Here is an 18,160-nt window from a genome sequence, read left to right on the forward strand (position 1 = left end):
CATCCAAGAAACTCAATGAACTCCAAGTAGGATAAACACAAAGAGAACCACGCCAGACATATCACAGTCAAAATAATGAGAGCCAGGGCCCCAGTAAGACCCACAGCAAGGTGGCAGATGAGATTTTGGGACATGTGGTGAAGGGTTTTCTTTGGTCGGATTCAGAAATAAGAATGTGAAACAGAAACATGGTGGCGTAAACCTCTGTAAGCCTTTGTGGGGAATGTTTGTGAGGGACACAAGGCTTTGCATTTCGAAGAAAACTGAATATTTGGCAGAATTACAAAAAACTGCTATGGAAGGGGGAAAAAAGCTCAAACGTCACAGGAATCCCAATTCCAGATTGATATCCATATCATCTGAAACATCTCTACCTGGCTGAAGAGAAAAGATTCAGGAAACAACTAAGCTGAATAGCAGACTTTGTCCGAAGAACAAGATTACCAACCTTTGCTTGAAGAACAGTGTAGCATCGACCAGGCTTTGTCTGAAGATCAGTGTAGCATTGACCAACCTCAGCCAGAAGAACAATGTAGCAAAACAGTAAACTCCTTTACTCCTCCAAAGAAATATAAAAAGAAAATGTCAAATAAAAAGCACAGAAAGAATACAAACAGGTACAAGCTAAGCATGCTACTAAGAAAGAAGAATTTGAGGGAAGAAGCTCAAAGACACTACAAAAAGAAAATAATGGAAGTGTTCGAAATATTAAGCAAAAAGACTAAAAAGAGCCATCCAAACTTGACTTTACAAATGGAGTGCCTTCTTCGAAAAATACAAGAAAAAAAGTTAAATCAGACATTTTGTCCTTAAGGTTAAAATGTTTGCTGACTGTCTGTTGGGATCTTTTGTATATATAAGGGATTACTCCTAACAATGAACTAAATTTGTCAACATAAACTGGATTGTTAAACCATAAAATAATAATGAAATTCAAAGAGTGCTTGAGTGTTGTAAAAGAAAAACAACTTGATCACATGCAAGGGAACTACAAATATTAGACTTTTAATCATAAACAATGGATGCCAATAGTCAGTGGGACAACATATGCAGTGTGCTGAAATATAGCACTGTCAACTGTAAATCTTATATCCAGTAAAACTATATTTAAAAATGAAGACAAAATACATTTCAAGATAAACAATAACTGAGAGAATTTGTTGCTAGCAGACCTGGCTTATAAGAAATACTAAAGAAAGTTCTACAAGCTGAAAGCAAGTGACAACAGACAATAATTAATATTCATACAAAAGCAAAGAGTGCCACTTAAGGTAATTATGTAGCAATTATAAAAGACAGTATAATTGCATATTTCTTCTCCTTTTTCCTCTTACGTAAAAAAATTCATAAACCAATATTTATATAATTGTATTGCTGAGCCTATCACATATAGAAATGTAATATATTTGATAATTTCACCAAAAATAAGGTGGGTTGGGAAAAGATGTATTAGAGTAAGAAAATGACACCATACAGTAAACCTACAAGAAGAAATGAGGAGAACCAGAAATAATTAGGATAATACAACAAAAGCTACAAGTATATACTTACTATTCTTTCTTCTCTCAGGTTCTTTAAAAGACATAAGATTATATAAGGTAATAATGGTAACAATGTATTGTGGACTTGTATACCACAATATGTATAGCAATAATACCACAAGAAGAGGAGTGGGAATGGAGCTACAGTATGTAGGAAGAAAATATTAATATTTCACTGGAATAAAGCTAGTACATAACTGAAGTAGATAAGTTAAGATGTACAAGGGTACTTCAAAAAGTTTGTGGAAAAATTAGTATTATCTTTTAATTCTGTTTTTCCAAAAACATTTTGAAGTACCCTCGTATATTATAAACCCTAGAGGAAATAAGTCAAACTTTTAATTTAAAAATTATTAAGAGAATTAAAATGTTACATTAGAAAACATCCACCAAAAACAGAGAAGACAATAAAGAAAGGAGTAACAAAGGACACGAGACATATAAAATGCAAATTGACAGATGTAGATTAACCATATCAATAATAGTGCTAAATTTGAATGGATTAAAAATTCAGTCAAAAGGCAGAGATTTTCAGATTGTATATGAAAACAAAATCCAACCATATACTGTCTACAGGAGACACACTTTATATTAAAAGGTACAAATAGGTTGAAAGTAAAAAGATGTACATACAAGTAACCACGAGACAGCTGGATTGCCAATACTAATACCAGACAAAATAAACATTAAGACAATAAAAATGTTACTAGAAACAAAGAGGGGTATTTTATAATGATAACAGGGTCAGTTCATCAAGAAGATAACAATTATATGTGCTGAACTACAGGGCCCAAAAATACACAAAGTGAAAACTGACAGAAATGAAAGGAGAAATAGATAATCCAACAATAATAAGCAGAGACTTCAATACGCCACTTTCAAAAATGGATAGAACAACTATGCAGGTGAACAATAAGGAAATAAAAGACCTAAACTATAAACCAACTAGACCTAACATATCCATAGAATATTCCACCTAACAGCAGCAGACTATATGTTCATTTGAAGTGCACAGGGAACATTCTGCAAGATAGATCATATGTTAGGATATAAAGCAAGACTTAATTTTAAAGGTATTATAATCATACAAAATATCTCTGACAACGAGATGAAATTAGAAATCAGTAACAAAAGAAAACATGGAAAACTCACAAATGTGTGAAAATTAAACAGCACACTCCTATGTAACTAATGGGTCAAAGGAGAAATACAAGGGAAATTAGAAAATCCTTGGAGATGAATGAAAACAAAATAACATAATTTATGGGATACAGCTATAAATACCTAGCATATAAAAGTAGAAAGATCTTGTGCTCACTTCAGCAGCACAGATACTAAAATTGGAAAGATACAGAGAAGATTAGCATGGCCCCTGTGCAAGGATGATACACAAATTTGTGAAGCATTCTATATTATTTAACGAAAAAGAATAAGAAAGATGTCAAACCCATAAATAACCTTGTCTTCTACTTTAAGAAACTAGAAAAAGAAGAATAAATTAAACCTAAAGAAATCAGAAAGAAGGAAACAATAAAGACTGGATTGAATATACAAGGGTATTTCAAAAAGATTGTCAAAAATGGAATTAAAAGATAATATGAATCTTTCCGTGTCTTTTTGAAGACCCTTGTAAATGAAAGAAAGAATAGAAAAAGAGATGATGTCCTCAAGATGGTGAAATAGACAATCCCCAGCACTGCTCCCCCCAACCAACCAATTTATAACTATATGAAAGCAAAGACTGCCATCCTGTGACAACTAGAACTCAAGGGAAGAGGATGCAAGACCCACAGAGTTCATAAAGGTGTGAGACGTTGCAACAAGAGGGAGTAAGGACCATTCTGCGCCCTGGCTGCTTCAGGGCTGGCCTGTTAAGGAGGGGGAAGAAGTGGTAGCACAAAGAGCAGCTTCCAGGAGCCAGCAAAAGTCACAGCTGAGCCCTTTGCATAAAGTTGCTTGGAGTCTGCAGGAGAGAAGAGGGCTTCAGAGTGCACCATACCAGACCCCACGCCAGTGAGATCATTGACAGGGTTCCCGTGGACCCACATAGGAGCAGAGGACACAGCTGACCAAAGAAAAGAGCCACCCAGAGGCTGGTGAGTTATCACGAGGGACCTGTGCATGGCCAAACACATGGGAAGTGTTTGAAGTTCAGGGGGGTGTTGACCCACTGCGGAAACATCAAGGCACAGTGTGGGCCACTGACCTGCCTTCCGATCATCACAGGCACCACTCAATGGAGACAGGTCAGGGTGATAGAACTTCAGGGGGTACAGTTTGCTGGAAAGACTCAGTCCTGGGCCAGAATTTCCACACAGCCCAGTTGTATCTGTGCTCACCTCTCAAAACCTGCAAGTGATTAAAACGACAACAATTAAAATCTGATCTGCACAAAAAGCCTTCCCCGGAGAATCGGCAGCAAAGCAGCAATTTAGTTCAACTACAGAGTTCAAGTGCTGCTCCTCACAGGAAGTTCGCCCAATTTGGGAATTAACCACAGGATAGCAAATTAGTTCCAGTATAGAGTGTAAGTGGTGGTGGTAGCTAATAATCTGTCAAAGAATGGAAAAATACAACACACCAGCAATAAAGTTCTGGTATTTACCAGTAAAGATCTGACACAACCAAAGAACACCTATAAAACTTAGAAGATGTACCAATCTCCTCAAATGCCCATGCATCAACTTAAAGACACAAAGGTTGAGAAAGAACAGAAGTAGAACACCAACAAAGGAAACAAAGCATCAGCAATGGACCAAGAGGAATAGTGTATTTATGAAATGTCTGACAGACAATTCAGAATAACTCTCTTAAGGATAGGGAGTCACAAGAAAATACAGATAGAAAATTAAGTGATATCTGGAAAACAATCCAGGAGTAGAACAAGAAACTTGACAAAAGAATACAATCAATTTTAAAAACCAAATAGAAATTCTACAAATAAAGAATACATTATCTGAACTGAAAAACTTGATAGAAAGCTCTAACAGTAGACTTAAACTGAGGAAAGAGTCAGTGAGCTTGAAGATAGAATATATGAAATTAACAAACCAGAGGAGCAAAAAGAAAAAATAATAAGGAAAATTGAAACAAATGCAGCAAATATAGGACTCCCTCAAACAAAATAACCTCTGCATAATCGGGATACCCAAACGAAAGGGAAAAGGAAGAGATGTAGAAAGCATATTCAAAGAAATAATGACTGAAAATTTCCCAAATATGGAGAAAGATGACAGCATCCAGGTACAGGAAGCTCAGAGGTCACCATTCAGATTCAATCCAAAGGACACCCCAAGGCACATCATAATCAAATTATTAAAAGCCAAAGACAAAGAATACTGAAAGCAGCAAGAGAAAACAAACACGTAATATTCCAATGGAGCACCAATACATCTCTCAGCCGATTTCTCAGTAGAAACCAAAAGGCCAGAAGAGAATGGAATGATATATTCAAAATGCTAAAGGAAGACTGTCAGCCAAGAATTCTGTATCCAGTAAAACAAACCTTCAAATATGAAGGAGAAATAAAATCTATCTTAAACAAACAAAAACTAAGGGAATTCACCAACACTAGGCCTGCCTTACAAGAAATGCTAAAGATAGTTCTTCAATTTGAAAGAAGACAACCTTAAGGAGCAGCAAGAAAACATGTGAAGGTATATAACTCATTAGTAAAAGTAAGTTCACAGACAACCTCAGAATACTCCAGTGTCTTAAGGAGGTGAATAAACCACTTACACTCTTAGTATGAAGACTAAAGACTAAAGACAACAACAAATACAACTGTATAAGAGATAGGCAATATTAAAAGATATAACTTGAAACAAGAAAATGTCAAAAAGCTGGGGGGAATGATACCAAAGCGTAGAGTTGGTTCTGTCTGTCTTTTTTCTTAGATATCAATGTTAAGTTGTTATTAGTCTAAAATAATCTGTTATAACTATGACATGTTTTTTTATAAGCCTCATGGTAACCATAATACAAAAACTTATAAGAGACATGCTAAAAATAAATAGCAAGAAATCAAAACATACTGCTACAGAAAACCACTGACTCACAAAGGAAGACAGTAAGACCAGAAAAAAAGGAAAAAAGAATCTACAAAGTAATCAGAAAAAAAAGTAACAAAATGGCAGTTACAAGTCCCTATATATCAGTAATTACTGTAAATGTAAATGGATTAAATACCCCAATTAAGTGACACAGAGTGGCTTAGTGTATTATAAAGCAAGAACCAACAATATGCTGCCTACCAGTAACTCACTTTGCCTATAAAGACACTCACTGTCTGAAAGTGAAGGGATGGAAAAAGATATTTCATGTAAATGGAAACGAAAACAGAGCAGGAATAGCTATACTTATATGAGATAAAATAGACTTCAAGCCAAGGAAATTTTAAAAAGGTAATGAAGGCCTTTATATAATGATAAAAGGATCAATTCAAGAGGATATAACAATTCTAAATATATTTGCAACCAACTCCAGAGCACAAAGTTATATAAAGCAATTATTATTAGACCTAACAGGAGAGATAGACTCCAACACAGTAATACTTATGGACTTTAACACCCTATTGTCAGCAAAGGACAGATCATCCAGATAGAAAATTAACCAGGAAACATCAGAATTAATCTCTATGTAATGCCATTTGGACCTAATGGACATTTATAAAACATTTTATCCAACAGCTGTAGAGTACACATGCCTCTCAGCAGCACATGGAAAATTCTCTAGAACAGACCATATGTTAGTTCATAAAACAAGTCTCAACAAATTTTTAAAAATTGAAATCATATCACCTACCTTGTCTGACCACGATGGAGTAATACTAGAAATCAACAACAAAAGGGACACTAGAAATGATACAAATATATAGAAATTAAACAAGATGCTCCCAAACAATGAATGTATCAAAGAAGAAATAAAATATGAAATTAAAAATTTCTGGAGACAAACTGGAAAACCTAGAAGAAATGGATAAATTCCTGGACACATACAACTTACCAAGGTTGAATCGTGAAGAATTAGAAAACCTAACCAGATTAATAACTACTAATAACATTTAAGTAGTAGTATAAATATCCCAACAAAGAAAGCCCCAGGACTAGAAGGCTTTATTTTTATTCTACCAAACATTTAAAAAAGAGCTAATACCAGTTCTTCTCAAACTCTTCCAAAAAATTGAAGAGGAGGGAATACTTCCAAACTCATTGTACAAGGCCAGCATTACACATACCAAAACTGGAAAAGCAAAAAAAGAAAACTACAGACCAATATCCCTAATAGACAGACATGAGGATCCCCACAAACTTGTAGCAAACAGAATCCAACAACATATTAAAAAGATTATTCAAAGAAAGTGAAAGAAAGAAAGAATCACAATTATACATTGAACTTTCAAAAGGAGAGAACAGAGGTTAGAGGTGGGAAATGGTGAGGGGGAGAGAGGTTAGCAAGAAATTAGTTAAGGGTCAAAAGAATGATTACGTATTGTAAAGATGAGTATACTAATTATCCTGATTTGATCATTAAATATTGTCCATAAGCATTGATATTCAACTCTGTAATCCACATATGTATAATCAACTATATTTCAATAAAATAAAAATAAAAATCATTCACCATGATCAAATGGGATTCACTCCAGGAATGCAAGTATGGTTCAACATGCACAAATCAATAAATGCGATACATAACATCAACAGATTGAAGGAGAAAAAAACCCTCACGATCATTTCAATAGATGCAGAAAAAGCATTCGATAAAATGCAACACCCCCTCATGATAAAAACACTCAACAAATTAGGTATAGAAGGAATGTACCTAAACACAATAAAGGCCATGTACACAGCTAAGATCATGCTGAATGGGAAAAAATTGGAGGCTTTTCTTCTAATATCTGGAACAAGTCAAGGATGCACATTTTCCCCATTCTTATTCAACACAATTCTGGAAGTTCTAGCCGGTACAGAAAGACAAGAGAAAGCAATAAAGGGTATCAAAATAATAAAGGAGGAAGTCAAACTATCCCTATTTGCAGATGATGTGATCATATACTTAGAAAAACCTTAAGACTCCACCAAAAAATTACTAAAAGTAAAAAATGAATCTGGTATAGTAGCAGAATACAAAATCAACACACAAAAATCAATAGCCTTCCTATATGCCAATAACAAAATAGCTAAAGAAGTCACTAATCTCATTCACAATAGCTACCAAAAAAATGAAATACCTAGGAGTAAATTCAACCAAAGAAGTGAAAAACCTCTGCAATGAAAATTATAAAACATTGGCAGAAAAAATTGGTACAAATAAATGTAAAGATATCCCATGTTCATGGGTTGGGAGAATTAACATCATCAGAATGTCCATATTACCCAAAGCAATCTGCACATTCAACACAATCCCTATCAAAGTACCAATGATATTCTTCACAGAAATAGAAAAAATGATCTTAAAATTTGTATGGAATCACAAAGACTCCTTATAGCTAAAGCAACCTTGAACGAAAATAACAAAGTTGAAGGCATCACACTTCCTGACTTTAAAATATACTATAAACCTAAATAACCCAAACAGCATGATATTGGCATAAAAACAGACAAATAGACCAATGTATCAGTATAGAGAGCCCAGAAATAAACCCACACACTTAAAGCCAACTGATTTTCACTAAAGATGCCAAGAATATACAGTGGGGAAAGGACAACCTCTTCAATAAGTGGTGCTGGGAAAATTGGATATCCACATGTAGAAGATTAAAACTAGACCCCTGTCTCTCACCATACAAAAAAATCAACTCAAAATGGATTAAAGACCTAAATTTAACACCCAAAACTATTAGAGGAAAGCATAGGGAAACACTGCATGAAATGGGAGTGGGCAGCACTTTTTTGAGTGAGACTGCAAAGGCACAGGCAGCTAAAGCAAAAATAGATAAATGGGACTTCATCCAACTAAAAAGCTTCTGCACAGCCAAGGACACTGTCAACAAAGTAAAGAGACAACCTACAGAATGGGACAATGTGTTTGCAAACTACATGTCAGACAAGAGGCTAATATCCAGAATATATTAGGAAGTCAAACAACTCAACAGCAAAAAAACAAAAACAAAAACAACCAAATAACCCATTTAAAACATGGGCAAAGACCTAAACAGATATTTCTCAAAAGAAGATCTACAAATGGCCAACAAGTACACAAAAAAAATGGTCAACATCACTAATCATCAGGAAAATGCAAATTAAAACCACAATGTGATATCACCTCACCCCAGTGAGAATGGCTGTTACCAACAAGACAGAAAATAACAAATGCTGACAAGGATGCAGAGAAAAGGGAACTCTCCTACACTGTCGGTGGGAATGTAAATTGGTATAGCCATTGTGTAAAACTTTATGGAAGTTACTTAGAGAACTAAAAATATATCTGTCTTATGACCCAGACATCCTACTACTAGGTATATACCCAAAGGAAATGAAATCAATATATCAAAAAGACATCTGCACTTTGATTTTCATTGCAACACTATGCACAATGGCCAAGACATAGAATCAACCTAAATACCCATCAACAGATGGATGGATAAAAAAACAAACAAAAAAAAGGTTGTATATATACACAATGAAATACTATTCAGCTATAAAAGGAAATGATATCCTGTCATTTGCAGCAACATGATGGAACTGGAAGCCATCATGTTAAATGAAGTAAATCAGGCACAGAAAGACAAATACCATGTGGTCTCACTCACATGTGGAATCTAAAAAAAAAAAAAAAATGTGTTTCTCGTAGAAGAAGAGTAAAATAAAGGCTACCAGAGGCTAGGGTGGGAGGGATGTGGGAGGGGAGAACTGTTGGACTAATGGGTACAAAACTATGCTATCTACCATAAGTGAATCATTGTGCAGCATATGCATGTATTGAAACAACACACTGTACTACACAAATATATACCAGTAAATGTTAAAACAAAAATAAAAAAGAATACAGAAAATTAAACAAAACCCGAAGTTGGTTTGTTTAAAAAAATCAGCAAAATTGACAAGCCTTTAGGTAGAGTGACCAAATAAAAAAGAGAAAAGACTCAAATTAGTAAAATTAGGAATGAAAGATGGGCATTACTACTGACCTTAGAGAAATAAACAAGAGTATAAGGGAATTGTATGAACAACTGTATGCCAACAAATTAGATAACATAGATGAAACTGACAGATTCCTAGAAAGTCACAAATTACCAAAAGTGATTCAAGAAGAAATAGAAAATCTGAGTGGACATATAACCAATAAGAGCTCAAATTAGTAGTTAAAAACTTTTTGCAAAGTTAAGCCCAGGCTTAAATGGCTTTGCTGATTAGATTAATTCTACCAAACATTTAAAGAATAATTAAAACCAATCTTTTACAAAATCCCCCCAAAAATAGAAACACTTCCCCACTTATTCAATGAGGCAAGTATTACCCTGAATTCAAAACAAGATAAAGATATCGCACAAAAATTATAGACCAATAGTCTTCATGAATGTAGATGCAAAACTCCTCAGCAAAGTAGTAGCAAACCAAATCAAGCAATGTATAAAAATGATTGTACAGCATGACCAAATGAGATTTGTCCTAGGAATGTAAGATTTGTTTAACATTGGAATGTAATAAACCATATTAATAGAATAAAGAACAGAAATTATATGGTCATTTCAATAGATATGATAAAACGTTTGACAAAATTCCATACCTTTTCATGATAAAAACACTCAAAAGAACACAACAACAACTAGGAATAGGAGGGAGCTTTCTTACTTGATAAAGGCCATCTTTGAAAAACCCACAGCTAGGGCCGGCCCGTGGCTCACTCGGTAGAGTGCGGTGCTGATAACACCAAGGCCCCGGGTTCGGATCCCATATACGGATGGCCGGTTCGCTCACTGGCTGAGTGTGGTGCTGACAACACCAAGTCAAGGGTTAAGATCCCCTTACCGGTCATCTTTAAAAAAAAAAAAAAAAAAAGAAAGAAAGAAAGAAAAACCCACAGCTAGCATCCCACATAGTGGTGAAAGAGTTTCCCCTTAATAATGGGAACAAGGGAAGGATGTTCCCTCTGACCCCTCCTATTCGACATTGCAGTAGAAATTCTAGCCAGCGTGGTAAGTCAAGAAAAACAAGTCTTTCTGCTGTAGGCCCTAGTGGTTCCTGTCAAAATGGGCAAGTTCATGAAATCCAGGAATGTGGTGCTGGTCCTGGGCAGACACTACTCCAGAAGGAAAGCCATCATTGTGAAGAAGATTCATGATGGCACCTCAGACCACCCTGACAGCCATGCTCTGGTGCCCAAAAAGTGACAGGTGCCATGGGCAAGAAGAAAGTCTGCACCATCATGTTTATTGCAGCACTATGCACAATAGCCAAGGTATGGAATCAACTTAGGTGTCCATCGATATATGAATGGATAAAGAAAATGTGGTATGTAGTATTCAATTACAATGGAATATTACTCAGCCATGAAAAAGAATGAAATCCTGTCATTCACAGCAACACGGATAAGCCTGGAAGACATTATGTTAAGTGAAATAAGTGAGGCAGAGAAAGAAAAATGCCACATGTTCTTACTCATATATGGGACCTAAGAAAAAGCAAGTTGAGCTTTTAGAAGTGGACGGTTGAATTGTGGTTACTAGAGGCTGGGAGAGGGAGGGAGAAGAGGGATAAGGAGAGGTTATTTAATGGATACAAAATTACAGCTAGATAAAAAGTCTAGTGGTGTACAATAGTGCTAGGTATCTATAATTAAAAATTTATTGTATGTTCTCAAATGGCTAGAAAAGAGGAGCTCAAATGTTCTTATCAGAGAGAAATAAATTTTTGTGATGATGAATATGCAAATTGCCCTGATTTGATCATCAGACATTGTATACATGTATTGGAATACAACTTTGTACCCCATAAATATGTACAATCAATACATGTTAATTAAAAATAAATAAATAAAAACAAAAGAGCAAAAAAGGTATGAGACTTACAAATATAACCATTTGACAATTACATCAACTGTGAATAGACTGAACACTCCAGTCAAAAGGAAGAGGGGCTGGCTGGTTAGCTAAGTTGGTTAGAGAACAGCCTTTTAACACCAAGGTCACGAGTTCAGATCCCCATTCCTGTCAGCCACCAAAAAAAAAAAAAAAAAAAAAGATTGTTAGATTGGATATAAAACATGAATATACTGTCTATAAGAGATATACTTTAAATTCAAAAGCACAAAAAGCTTGAAAGGAAAATAAGAAAAAATGTACCATGCAATAATAACCATATGAAAATCATAGTGGTTGTACTAATATCAAACAAAATAGACTTTACAACAAATAATGTTACTGTAGATAAATAAGAATATTTTATAGTGATAAAAGGCTCAATTCATCAGGAGGATATAGTAGTTACGAACATATACATTCCTAATGACAGTGCCCCATCATCATTGAATTTAGAATGATGATGAATGGCAATGATGTTGAATGATGAATATAGACCCTTACTTCACACTATACACAAAAATTACTCAAATGGACCATAGACCAAAATGTAATAGTTAAAACTATAAAACTTATAAACATCAAAGAAAATTTTCATGATACAACAGCCAAACACAAGCCAGTAAAAAAAAAAAATCATATATACACACCTATATATGATTTCATCAAAATACAAAACTTGTGTTTCAAAAGCTATCATTAAGAAACTGAAAAAGACAAGCCACAGACTAGAAGAATATATTTACAAACCATACATCTGATAAAGGACTTGTATCCAGAATAGATAAAGAACTCTTACAACTCAATAATAAGAAAACAACCCAATTTAAAAATGAGTAAAACATGTGAATAGACATTTCACCAAGGAAGATATAGGATTGGAGTATAAGCAACATGAAATGATTCTCAACTTTAATAATCATTAGGGAAATGGAATTTTAAACCACAACGAAATACCACTATACTCTGCTAGAATAATTATAATAAAAAAAAGACAACAAATGTTAGCAAGGATATGGAGAAACTGGAATTCCCTTATATATTGCTGATGGAAACTTAAAGTGGTATAGCTACTTTGGAGATTAGTTTGGCATTTTCTTAGAAGATTAACCATAGATATATCATATGACTCATTTATTTCACTCCTAGGTATCTACCCAAGAGCACTAAAGAGATATATTCACAAAAAGATTTGCACATGAATGTTCATAGAGGCATTCCCAAAATGGCCCCAAAGTGGAAATAACCCAAATAACTATCAACTGGTGAATAGATAAACATAATATGGTTGTTCATAATTACCCAGCAGTAAAATCAAACTCAAAATCATTATGCTAAATTTTGATGAAAGACATCAAAGAAGGCCTAAATAAATGAAGAGTTCATAGAATAAAAGAGTTACTATAGTAAAGATGTCATTTCTCCCCAAATTGATCTGTAGGTTTAATAAATGATTTTTTTTTTGCATTAGATGAACTTATTGTAAGATTTATATCAAAAGGCATAGGCCCTTACAAAAGCTAAAACAGTCTTGAAAAAGAAGAAAAAAGTGGAAGTATAACTGTACCCCAATATTGAGGCTTACTATGTAGTTAAAGTATTCGAGCAAGTGGTGTATTTGCTAAGGAATAAACACATAGATCAGTGGAAGAAAATAAAGAACCCCCCAAAAGAACTACACAAATATGTTCAACTGACTTTTTTTATTTTACCATACATATTTGTGGGGTACAGTGTGTTGTTTCAATACATGCAAATACTGAACAATGATTCATTTAAAAAGCACAGTAACAATTCAGTGGAGAAAGATAGCTTTTTCAGCAAATGATGCTGGAACAATTAGACATCTATAAGACTTGTCTCCAAAAGTATGAGCCATAAAAAGAGAAATTGATAAATTGGACTTGATTAGAATTAAAAGTGATGGCTGGCTGGCTAGCTTAGCTGGTTAGAGCTCAGCTTTATAACCTCAAGGTCAAGGGCTCGGATCCCCGTACTGTCCAGCCAACAACAACAAAAAGAATTAATGTTTGGCCTTTGAAAATGCATGTGAAGAGGATGAAAATACAAGCTACTACTGGGAGAAAATATTTGCAAACCACATATCCAACAAAGGACTAGTATCTAGAATATATAAAGAATTCTCAAAACCCAACAGTAAAAAACCCTAAACAGTCCAGTCAGAAAAGGAGCAAAAGACATGAACAAGACATTTCAGTAAAGAGGATATACAATAGCAAACAAACATAAAAAGATGTTCAACATCATTAGCCATTAGGAAAATGTAAATTAAAACCACAATGAGATATCACTATACAACTATCAGAATAGCTAATATAAGAAATAGTGGTAATATCAAATGCTAGGGAGGATAAAAAGAAACTGGATCTCATATATTGGTGATGGGAATGTAAAATGGTACAGCCACTTTGGAAAGCAAAATAGTAGTTTCTTTGAAAACTACCATATAAACCAGCAATTGTATTCTTGGGCATTTTTACCAGAGAAGTGAACATTTATGTCCCCACAGAAATCCATACATGAATATTTATAGCATCTTTATTCTTTTTTATTTTATTTTATTTTACTTTGTCAATATACAATGTGGTTGATTATTGTGGCCCATCACAGAAGCATCTTTATTCTCAATACCCCAAACTGGAAACAACCCAGATGTTTTTCAATGAATGAATTGTTTATCTGTTGTACATATATATATCATGGGATTCTACTCAGCAATAAAAAGCAAAAAACTATTGGTAGTAAAAAACAGCATTAATGAATCTTGAGGAAACTATGTTAAGTGAAAAAAGGCCAATCCTAAAAGATTGCATACTGTGTGATTCCATTTATATGACATTGTTAAAATGACAAAATTATGGAAATAGAAAACAAATTAGTGGTTGCCAGGGGTTAGGAACATGGAGTGGGGGAAGGAGATGGTGCAATTTTTTTTTAAGTTTTAAATTTTTTTATTTTATTTATTTATTTTATTTTTTTATTTTACTTTATCAATATACAGTGTAGTTGATTTTCATGTCCCTTTACCAATTCCTTCTTCCCTCCTACTTCTCCCCTCTCCCCCGTCAACATATCTGTTCACTTGTGTTAACAAGTTCAAGGAATTGTGATTGCTGTGTCTTCTCCCCCCCCCCGTTTATTTGTTTGTATATTAATTTATTTATTTTTAGTTCCCATAAATAAGTGAGAACATGCAGTATTTCTCTTTCTGTGCCTGGCTTATTTCACTAAATATAATGTTCTCTAAGTCCATCCATGTTATTGCGAATGGTAGTATTTCATTTTTTTTTTTTTATAGCAGAGTAGTATTCCATTGTGTAGATGTACCACATTTTCCGTATCCACTCATCTGATGATGGGCATTTGGGCTGGTTCCAACTCTTGGCTATTGTGAATAGTGCTGCAATAAACTACCAAAAATGGGAGTACAGGTATTCCTACAACATGATGATTTCCATTCCTCTGGGTATATACCCAGCAGTGGAATAGCTGGGTCGTATGGTAGATCTATCTGTAATTGTTTGAGGAACCTCCATACCATTTTAAGATGGGTGCAATTATAAAAGATGGTAACATGAAGCATCATTGTTGTGGTGGAATTGTTTTATATCTTGACTGGATCAATGTCAGTATCCTGGTTGTGATACTGTACTATAGTTGTGCAAGATATTAATTACCATTAGGAAATCTTGGTAAAGTGTTCAATCAAGGGATCTCTTATTTCCTACAACTGCATGTGAATCTATAATAATATCAAAATTAAAAGTTTAATTGAAGCAAAAATTATGCTAAGGAAAGAAGCCAGACACAAAAGACCACATATTATATTATTCCACTTATGTGAAGTGTTCAGAACAAGTAAATCTATAGAGATAGAAAGTAGATTAGATTAAATTATTGGTTGCCTCGGGGTGAGAATGGCAAATGACCACACATGGGCATGAGGGATCTTTTGGGGGTGATGCAAATACTCTAAAACTCAGTTGTGGTGATAGTGCACAACTCTGTAAATTTACTAAAAATCATTGAATCGTGGTAAACTTATAATGGATGAATTTTATGCTATGTAAATTATACCTCAATAAAGCTTTTTAAAATGTTCTGTATATGTTAAAATTATTCCTAAATAAAAGGGTTATTATAAAAAGTGAGTAGTGTTAAAGAAAAAAGTAAAGACTGAGCCCCCCACCTCAAAAGGGGGAAGATATAAAAAGGAGACCGGTAACTGAATACATCTGTATGCCGAAATACACACAATTAAAAAGTCAAATGACAAAGTGGGGAAATATTTGCAGCAGTTGGGACAGTGTGTTAATATTCTGAAAATGTAAAAGCTTTTTACATACCAGAACCTCAAATGGATAAATGACACTCTCTTCAGACTCATTTGCTTACAAGAAACAAAAGCCACTCTAGCTATCTTATTGTAAAGATTTAACAGGTCGTCTTATAGTCATCCAAGGACAAGAAAAATGATACACACAGGGAATGGTTTTGGAAAGGCAGGAACAGAGATAGCCCACTCTCTCACTGGCCTGCGTAGCTCTTCTTTCTGCATGTCTCTTTCATTGGTCTCTGTCTTTTTAGCTCAAGTTCTCATGACTCTGATAGGCAAGTCATGGATTGGTTTGATTTGGATCAGCTGCCTACCCCTTTTCCAAATAGCTGTCAGTATTATAAAGATAGGGCTTTAGATTATCTGAGAAGGATGTGTAGACCGAACAGGCAAATTAACTGATATGTCTATAACAGATATAGACCGGTCATAGAAGCAAGTAAGTGTTTGGGGAAAAATATGCAACCTCAACATTAGCAATTAAAGAAACATATTTAAATAGTGAGAGATGCTTTTTTTGCCCATTAAATTATCAAAGATTAATGATAACAATCCATGCCGTCACACTGCTGGGGAAAAGGATGTAAATTGGGACAAACTGGTCTGGAAAATAAATTTGCTATATGTATTAAGGACTTTTGTTTTTTGATTTTGTTTCGTCAGCTGACTGGTACGAAGACCTTTAAAATGAACTTAACCCATGACCTAATAATTCCGCTTCTAGGAATCTATTCTAAGGGACTGAATAATCAGAGATGTAGACAAGATTGGATATGTGAATATTTTGTAGTATTATTTATAATAAAAGAAAAAGTATAACAGTAAATTACAGGAATGTTTAAGTAAATTGGTATACCCATATAATGAACATGCATTCATTAAAAATCGTGTTTTTGAAAAGTATTTAATGAATGAAAAGTTCTCATAGTATAATGTTGAGTGAAAAAAGCAAGATATAATATTCTGTGTATAGTATAGAAGAGAAAAAAATTGAGATTTGAGATGCTAGGAAGAAGCCAAAATCATAACAATCTTACAGTGTTTATATCTGAATGGTAAGATTATGAATTGTTTCATTTTTTATTGTCTTTATACTTTTTTTGCTTTTTTTTAACATATTCTGAATGAGGATGAACTTAAACTTTTGTAATATAGTTTTGTATATAGTATAAAATTATAAATGTTATTTAAAATTAAGAGAAGTTGGGCCGGCCCGTGGTTCACTCGGGAGAGTGCGGTGCTAATAACACCAAGGCCCCGGGTTCGGATCCCATATACGGATGGCCGGTTCGCTCACTGGGTGAGCGTGGTGCTGACAACACCAAGTCAAGGGTTAAGATCCCCTTACTGGTCATCTTTTAAAAAAAAAATAATAATAATAAAATTAAGAGAAGTAGAGTAAAAGGGGAAACTACCAATAGTAAAGCATATTTAAAATTTAAGTCAGTATGGTACTGGTGTGAGAAGTAAACGTAGGATAAATAGGATAGAAACAGATCTTTGTGTGTATGAGAATTTAATATATGATAAAAGGATATTCACCAAATAGTAAAGGAAGGATTATACTGTAATTGATTTAGTTAACAGTGGTAACCAAGAGTGCTAGGCACTATGCTGAGTGCTTTTACGTGTTTTTTAAAACATGCTTTTTCTCCTTATTTCAAACTTTTTAGATGTAGGTAGTGCTATCCCCATTCTGGAGATAAGCAAACTAAATCCCAGAGGTCTAGGCAGTTGCTCAGAGTCACATAGAAAAGGAGTAGTAGAACCTAGATTACAATGAAGGATGTCAGCCTCCAAGTTAGTATTCTTTGCCACTACATTTTATGTATATAAAGTTATTAGCAAGGTGTCTAGAATATCAGAGGCCATTTAGTAAATGTTATTAGTATGAGTAATTTATAGTTTGCTGCATATATTATAGTAAAATATATAATGCTTGTATATAGTATATCTAATAATGTAACTACAACTAATAGTAAATAATAAAGATGTCACCCTGTCATTGAGATTGAGGAAGTTCCTTACAAAATAAGTAACTGTATGTTTTCCACAGAAAATCCCCAATGGAATCATATAATTCAAAAAATAGCACGATGAGCATCACTAAATATTGGTTGATTTAGTAATTATTATTAATTCCTGCTATCCCATTTCTGAGTCTCTCATTCCTCTGACTCATTGGTCCCTACACCCTGTGTCTCATAATTTACTCAAGACTAGTTGAATAGCAGAACTGGC

General features: G+C 34.2%; 1 protein-coding gene, 1 non-coding gene and 1 pseudogene across 2 annotated transcripts in view; all 3 read left to right on the forward strand.

Annotated features, from left to right (window-relative positions):
• Window positions 1–18,160, forward strand: part of FAM120C (family with sequence similarity 120 member C) — a 106,394-nt gene that overhangs the window by 71,025 nt on the left and 17,209 nt on the right. The window lies entirely within an intron of this gene.
• LOC134367061 (thyroid transcription factor 1-associated protein 26-like) lies at window positions 76–813 on the forward strand (annotated as a pseudogene).
• LOC134368762 (U6 spliceosomal RNA) lies at window positions 2,852–2,958 on the forward strand. Its single transcript, XR_010022472.1, has one exon. It is a non-coding gene; the product is annotated as a U6 spliceosomal RNA (small nuclear RNA).

This window comes from Cynocephalus volans, chromosome X (assembly GCF_027409185.1).
Source record: "Cynocephalus volans isolate mCynVol1 chromosome X, mCynVol1.pri, whole genome shotgun sequence".
Classification (NCBI taxonomy): domain Eukaryota; kingdom Metazoa; phylum Chordata; class Mammalia; order Dermoptera; family Cynocephalidae; genus Cynocephalus; species Cynocephalus volans.